Raw genomic sequence first — 6,406 nt, 5'->3', positions numbered from 1 at the left:
CCGTGTTAGCCAGGATGGTCTCGATCTTGTGACCTCGTGACCCGCCTGCCTCGGCCTCCCAAAGTGCTGGGATTACAGGCTTGAGCTACCGCACCCGGCGGCTGTTTGTTTTTAGTGCCATTATGAACTCATTTTAAAAAATATTCAGTGTGTTTCAATCCATTGCAATTATCATTCTGTTTGATGTTCAAATTACCCCATATTTGGCCAGTGGGAGCCCTTTCAAGTTTGTTTCTGTGCCTTTTTAACATGACACTAAGTAGTCTTTGATAGTTTTCTTGGTTTCTGGTAGGAAAAGATGCCTCAGGCTCATGTTGGACATTTCCTGCTCCAGACTTAGAATCAGCCATTTCTTTAGTTGGGATGTATTCAGACACCAAGATACAGGTGCTAGGCATGTTCATTGATACTAGATGTCACTGCTTCTGGGTATTTCCAATGAACAAGGCAGGAAAAAACTTTTTTTGAAAGAAGCAAAAACGTCGTTGGATCATATTGATATTTCCAATTCAAAGTTAATATTCCAAGGTGTTTATGTACTTTTAAAAATTTTATACTTCAGGACAGGCATGGTGGCTCATGCCTGCAATCCCAGCACTTTGGGAGGCCGAGGCGAGCGGATCACCTGAGGTTGGGAGTTCAAGACCAGCCTGACCAACATGGAGAAACCTGGTCTCTACTAAAAATACAAAATTACCCCGGGCGTGGTGGCGCATGCCTGTAATCCCAGCTACTCGGGTGGCTGAGGTAGGAAAATCACTTGAACCCGGGAGATGGAGGTTGCAGTGAGTCGAGATCACGCCATTGCACTCCAGCCTGGGCGACGAGCAAAACTCCATCTCAAAAAAAAAAAAGTTTATACTTCGTAGATGGCATTTTTATACTGAAAATCTTGGCTTCTAACAACATTTATGTATTTGTGTCCCTGCATTAAACTAATCTAACCAATATTTCTACCATCAATTAGACTCCTGAAAGAAGTCTAGGATTTCTTAGTAGTTCTATTTGTTCTTGGAATACATTCCAGTAAGGATATGCATTCAAAAACTGTGTTCTAAAGTTGCTGGAAATAGTATATTATCTTTGGAAGCTATGTTACCAATGTGATATAGTTAAGTTTATTCATTCCAGTTGGTTTTCTATTTTTAGAGATTGATTTTTAAATTTTTAATTGAATTTTAATCTTGAATATGTAAAACGTTTTTGTTTCCAAAGTCTCAACTCTGTAACAAGGCTTATTCAGAGAAATCTCACTTCCATCATGTCCCTATACCCTGTTACACCCCCTCCCTTGTAGGTTACTATTTTTATTAGTTTTTAGTTTATCCTTCTAGTGTTCCTTTTTGCAAATATAAGTATCTCTATATATAATACTTATATATGTACATCTATATTTACTTGTATATAATACTTATACTTTGCTTTTTCCCTTTTTTCTCGTGCAAAGGTAGCAGACCGGATTCACTATTTTACACCTTCTGCAAGCATCTATTGAGTACTTATTATGTTCCCAGCACTGTACTGAGGTAGTCAGGCAAGAGTGATCCTACTTATCACCATGTTCCAGTGTATTTTTCAGTATTACAGTTAATTAGGGCTGCTGCTCTTATCTCTGTCTCTCAGAAGACAGTGCTCCTGGGTGCTGCCTCAGTGCAATTTATTTATCTCCACTATCTTGCAGAGAGCACTGACAGTGACAAGCACTTGTCCCTCAGCAAGTCAAAAGAATATACATATTTTTAATTACAAAAGTAATGCATCAGAGCATGCACATTGTGAGACGCTTGAACAACACAGGAGTGTAAGGAATAAAAAGCCATAATTTTCCCTCGCCCTCACCCAGTCTCACTGCACTTGCTTGAAACAATTATTACCTTGGTGGTTGCCAGATGGTGATTTTCTAATTCCATCTGCATTTATTGGTTCACATTATACAATAAGGAAGAATTTTCCCTTTGCCTCCACTTATTTATTCATTCAGTTAGCTAGTTTTATCATGGCTTTGTGGATTCTCAGTTTATTCAATGGGTTATAAACTGCCACATTTATTATTAATTTTGATGCCCAAATTGTTCCAGAATTTGACAGGGGAGCCTTTTCGAGCTTGTCTTTTTGTGTCCTTTTGATTTGTGTCCTTGTTTTTGTGTCCTTCTCATGCTCCATCATTCTTTGAGGATTTCCTTACTTCCTGGAAGAGCAAGATGCTCCCGGCTCATCTTGTCCTTTTCCTGACACAGCCCTGGAACCAGCTCTCCAAAAATCCAGACTTCATTCCTTTTGATAGAGATAACAAGTTATGGGCATAAGGTGTGTTCTTGCTACTAGGGGATCATTGTTTCTAGGCCACCTTAGTGGACAGAGCTAGGATACATATGTATACATATGTGTAGGAATACATCTATCTATCTATCTATCTATCTATCTATCTATCTGTCTGTCTGTCTGTCTGTCTGTCTGTCTGTCTAATCTATCTATATTATCTATCTATCATCTATCTGTCTTATTTAATCTAATCTTATCTGTCTATCAATCTCTGTATCATCTTAAAAACCATGAGCAGACCAGGCATGGTGGCTCATACCTGTACTCCCAGCACCTTGGGAGGCCAAGGTGGGAGAAATGCTTTAGCTCAGGAGTTTGAGACCAGCCTGGGCAACATAGTGAGACCTTGTCTCTATAAAAAATGTTTTTCTAATTAGCTGGGCGTGATGGAGTATGCCTGTGGTCTCAGCTACTCAGGAGGCTGAGGTGGGAAAATCACTTGAGCCTAGGAGTTCAAGGCTGCAGTGAGCCATGATCGTGCCACTGCACTCCAGTCTGGGGAACAGAGTGAGATGCTGTCTCAAAAAAACAAAACGAAAAAACCATAAACTCACACTGATACTCTAATTCCAATCCCAAGATACAGAGTTCATTCCAGCCTTTCTACTTTCCATATTTCTAACTCCTTTCTCTAACAGTGAGAACCTCACTTCCCCTCATTCACAATATTTACTTGTTTGTTCAGTCCTGGGATACACATTCAGTAGTTTCAGAAGTGTTGACCCACACTGTGAAAAATAAAGCTACTGATTAAGGTTTAATATTAGTTTACAGTTCTTTTTGTTTTCCCCCTTTTAGTATAGTCCCATTATTCCATTGAAATAGGCTCATCTGTTGCTGTTTGTGTTCCATCCTCCACCACCATCATTGTTAATTGATTGACTATGTGAAACGTTAACGTGATTTTTAAAGTTAAGACTGCAAAAAATTATACCCAGAGAAGTGTCACTTCCCATCCCGTGTACCCCATTCTATCCTCTCATCTCTCTCTCTCTCTCTTTTCTTTCTCTCTCTCTTTCTTTCTTTTCTTCTTTCTTTCTTTCTTTCTTTCTTTCTTTCTTTCTTTCTTTCTTTCTTTCTTTCTTTCTTTCTTTCTTTCTTCCTTCCTTCCTTCCTTCCTTCCTTTCTTCCTTTCTCCTTTCTTCCTTCCTTTCTTCCTTTCTTCCTTTCCTTCTTTCGTCTTTCTGTCTTTCTGTCTTGAGATGGAGCCTCTCTCTGTCGCCCAGGCTGCAGTCAATGGCGCGATCTTGGCTCACTGCAACCTCTGCCTCCAGGTTTCAAGCAATTCTCCTGCCTCATGAGTAGCTGGGACTACAGGTGCGTACCGCCACACTCGGCTAATTTTTGTATTTTTAGTAGAGAGGGGATTTCACCATATTGACCAGGCTGGTCTCAAACTCCTTACCTTGTGATCCACCTGCCTCGGCCTCCCAACGTGCTGGGATTACAGGCGTGAACCACCACACCCGGCCCTCCTCTCATCCTTTTCACTTCATTCCTACACATCCCCTGTAGGTAATAAATCTCACTAGTTTCTGGTATACCCTTCTTGTTTTTGCTTGTTTGTTTGTTTTTGCACAAATGAACAATATATATTTCTCGGTTCTCTTTCTTTCACACAAGATAGTATACTGAGATATTCTATTACACTTTGCTTTTTCTTTTGCACTATTTGCTTTACAACTGTATCCTGGAAATGCATGTACTTATAAATAAATAACTAAATATATATATATATGTGTATGTGTGTGTGTGTGTATATATATATATTATTATCATTATTATTTTTGAGACAAAGTCTCGCTCTGTTGCCCAGGCTGGAGTGTAGTGGTGCAGTGTTGGCTCACTGCAACCTCTGCCTCTCAGGTTCAAGTGATTTTCCTGCCTCAACCTCCCGAGTAGCTGGGGCTACAGGCACCCACCACCACAACTGGCTGATTTTTGTTTATTTATTTATTTATTTATTTATTTATTTATTTATTTATTTTTGAGATGGAGTCTCACTCTGTTGCCCAGGCTGGAGTGAAATGGCACAATCTCGGTTCACTGCAACCTCTGCCTCCTGTGTTCAAGCGATTCTCCTGCCTCAGCCTCCCGAGTAGCTGGGATTACAGGCACCCACCACCAGGCCCGGCTAATTTTTTTTTTGTATTTTTAGTAGAGACGAAGTTTCACCATGTTGGTCAGGCTGGTCTCAAACTCCTGACCTCGTGATCCGCCCACCTCGGTCTCCCAAGGTGCTGGGATTACAGACGTGAGCCACCGTGCCTGGCCCTAAAAAGATTTTTATGGTAAAATATAACATACATACATAAAAGTATATAAACCATATATTCGCTTTTAAATAATATGAACATAAATCAAACACCTGTATAATGACTAAACAGGTTAAAAAATAGAACACTGTCAGTACCATACTGACTTCTGTCAATCATATCTCCCTCTCTCTCCTCCAGAGGTAACCATCATCCTGAATCATATGGTATTTATTTCCTTGCTTGCTTCTCTTGATGGTCTATCAACTTAGTTTACTTTTGCCTTTATTCGAGTATAGCACACACACATGAAAGTGCACTAAAATTATGGAAAACTTGAATTTTTACAAACTGAACATATCCAAGTAAAGAAACAGATCCTGACCAGAAGGCCCATCTGTGTCCCCTCCCAGTCGCTGTACAGGGTAGCCACTTTTCTGACTTCTAAGGGCATGATTTAGTTTTGCCTGGGTTTGTACTTTATATGAATGGAAAACTAAAAGTATATACTTCTTTTGATTAATTTTATGTTTGTGAGATCCACTCTGTTGACTGAACAGGTAGTTCATTGTTCTTGCTGAAGAGCACTCTATTGTCTGACTTTACCACAATTTTGTATCCATTATCACTGGCATTGTTGGGAGCCTGAGTCCTACATACATAGCTTGCCAAAGAAGGAAAAAGTAACCTGAAGATCATAGTCCCACAGGTGAGACAGACAGATGAGGCAGAAAGTTGCAAAATAAGTTCATCATGAGAGTTATACATGTGGAGTCATGGGCTCAGTTTTAAAGAATCAGATGATAGGATCTCTCTTGGAGGATATGGGTGAGGGAGAAAAAGATAGATTCCAGGCAGAGGAAGAACACGAGGAACTGCTAGCATTTTGGGAAGATTGGATCAGAGAGAGATGCATTTAGAGGTGGAGGGGAGAATTGAGGTTGCAGGATATGTTGGTGAGACAAAGGACATGTCAAAAAAATTCTAAGGTACTGGGTTAAGAAGATGGGACTTTATCACTTAAGAGATTGGGGCACTACTGAGATTGTTTCCCTCCTCTTCCTTCTTTTTATTTTTAAAGCATCATGTGGCTTATTTTACAGTTCAGAAGAATCTCTCCAGCAGGGAAAGCAGGGAAGATGAACTGGAAGGGTAAAAACAGGAAGCATGGAGACCTGTAAGGAAACCACAGTAACATTCAGGAGTGATATATATCGGGGGTTAAGAATCAAAGTCTTGTACTCAGGCTCCCAAATTTGTGTCTCCAGCCCAGTTCTCTCTCCTGATCTCCAGGCTCTCGCATCCAACTTTCTACTCAACATCCCCACTTGTATGTCTCATAGGCATTTTCAAATCCTCACTTCCAAAACTGAACTCCAGCCTTACCCCTAAAGCTCACTCCTCCCACAGTCTTTCTCTATCATGTTGGTTACTCCATTCTTTTGGTTGCTCAGGCCATATTTTTATTCTTTTTTTCCTGTTATTGTTATTATTATTAATTATTATTTGAGATGGAGTCTCACTCTGTTGCCGAGGCTGGAGTGCAGTGGCACGATCTCGGCTCACTGCAACCTCCGTCTCCCAGGTTCAAGCAATTATCCTGCTTCAGCCTCCTGAGTAGCTGGGATTACAGGTGCGTGCCCCCACACCCAGCTAATTTTTTATATATTTTTGGTAGAGACGGGGTTTCATCATGTTGGCCAGGCTGGTCTCGAACTCCTCACCTCGTGATCCACCTACCTCAGCCTCCTAAAGTTCTGGGATTACAGGCGTGAGCCACCATGCCCTGCCTTTATCATTAGTTTTTTGAGACAGAGTATTGCTCTACT

Source organism: Mandrillus leucophaeus, unplaced genomic scaffold, assembly GCF_000951045.1.
Source record: "Mandrillus leucophaeus isolate KB7577 unplaced genomic scaffold, Mleu.le_1.0 Scaffold946, whole genome shotgun sequence".
In the NCBI taxonomy this organism is placed as follows: Eukaryota; Metazoa; Chordata; class Mammalia; order Primates; family Cercopithecidae; genus Mandrillus; species Mandrillus leucophaeus.
The sequence above is the reverse complement of the archived record's forward strand: the minus strand, read 5'-3'. Positions refer to the sequence as shown.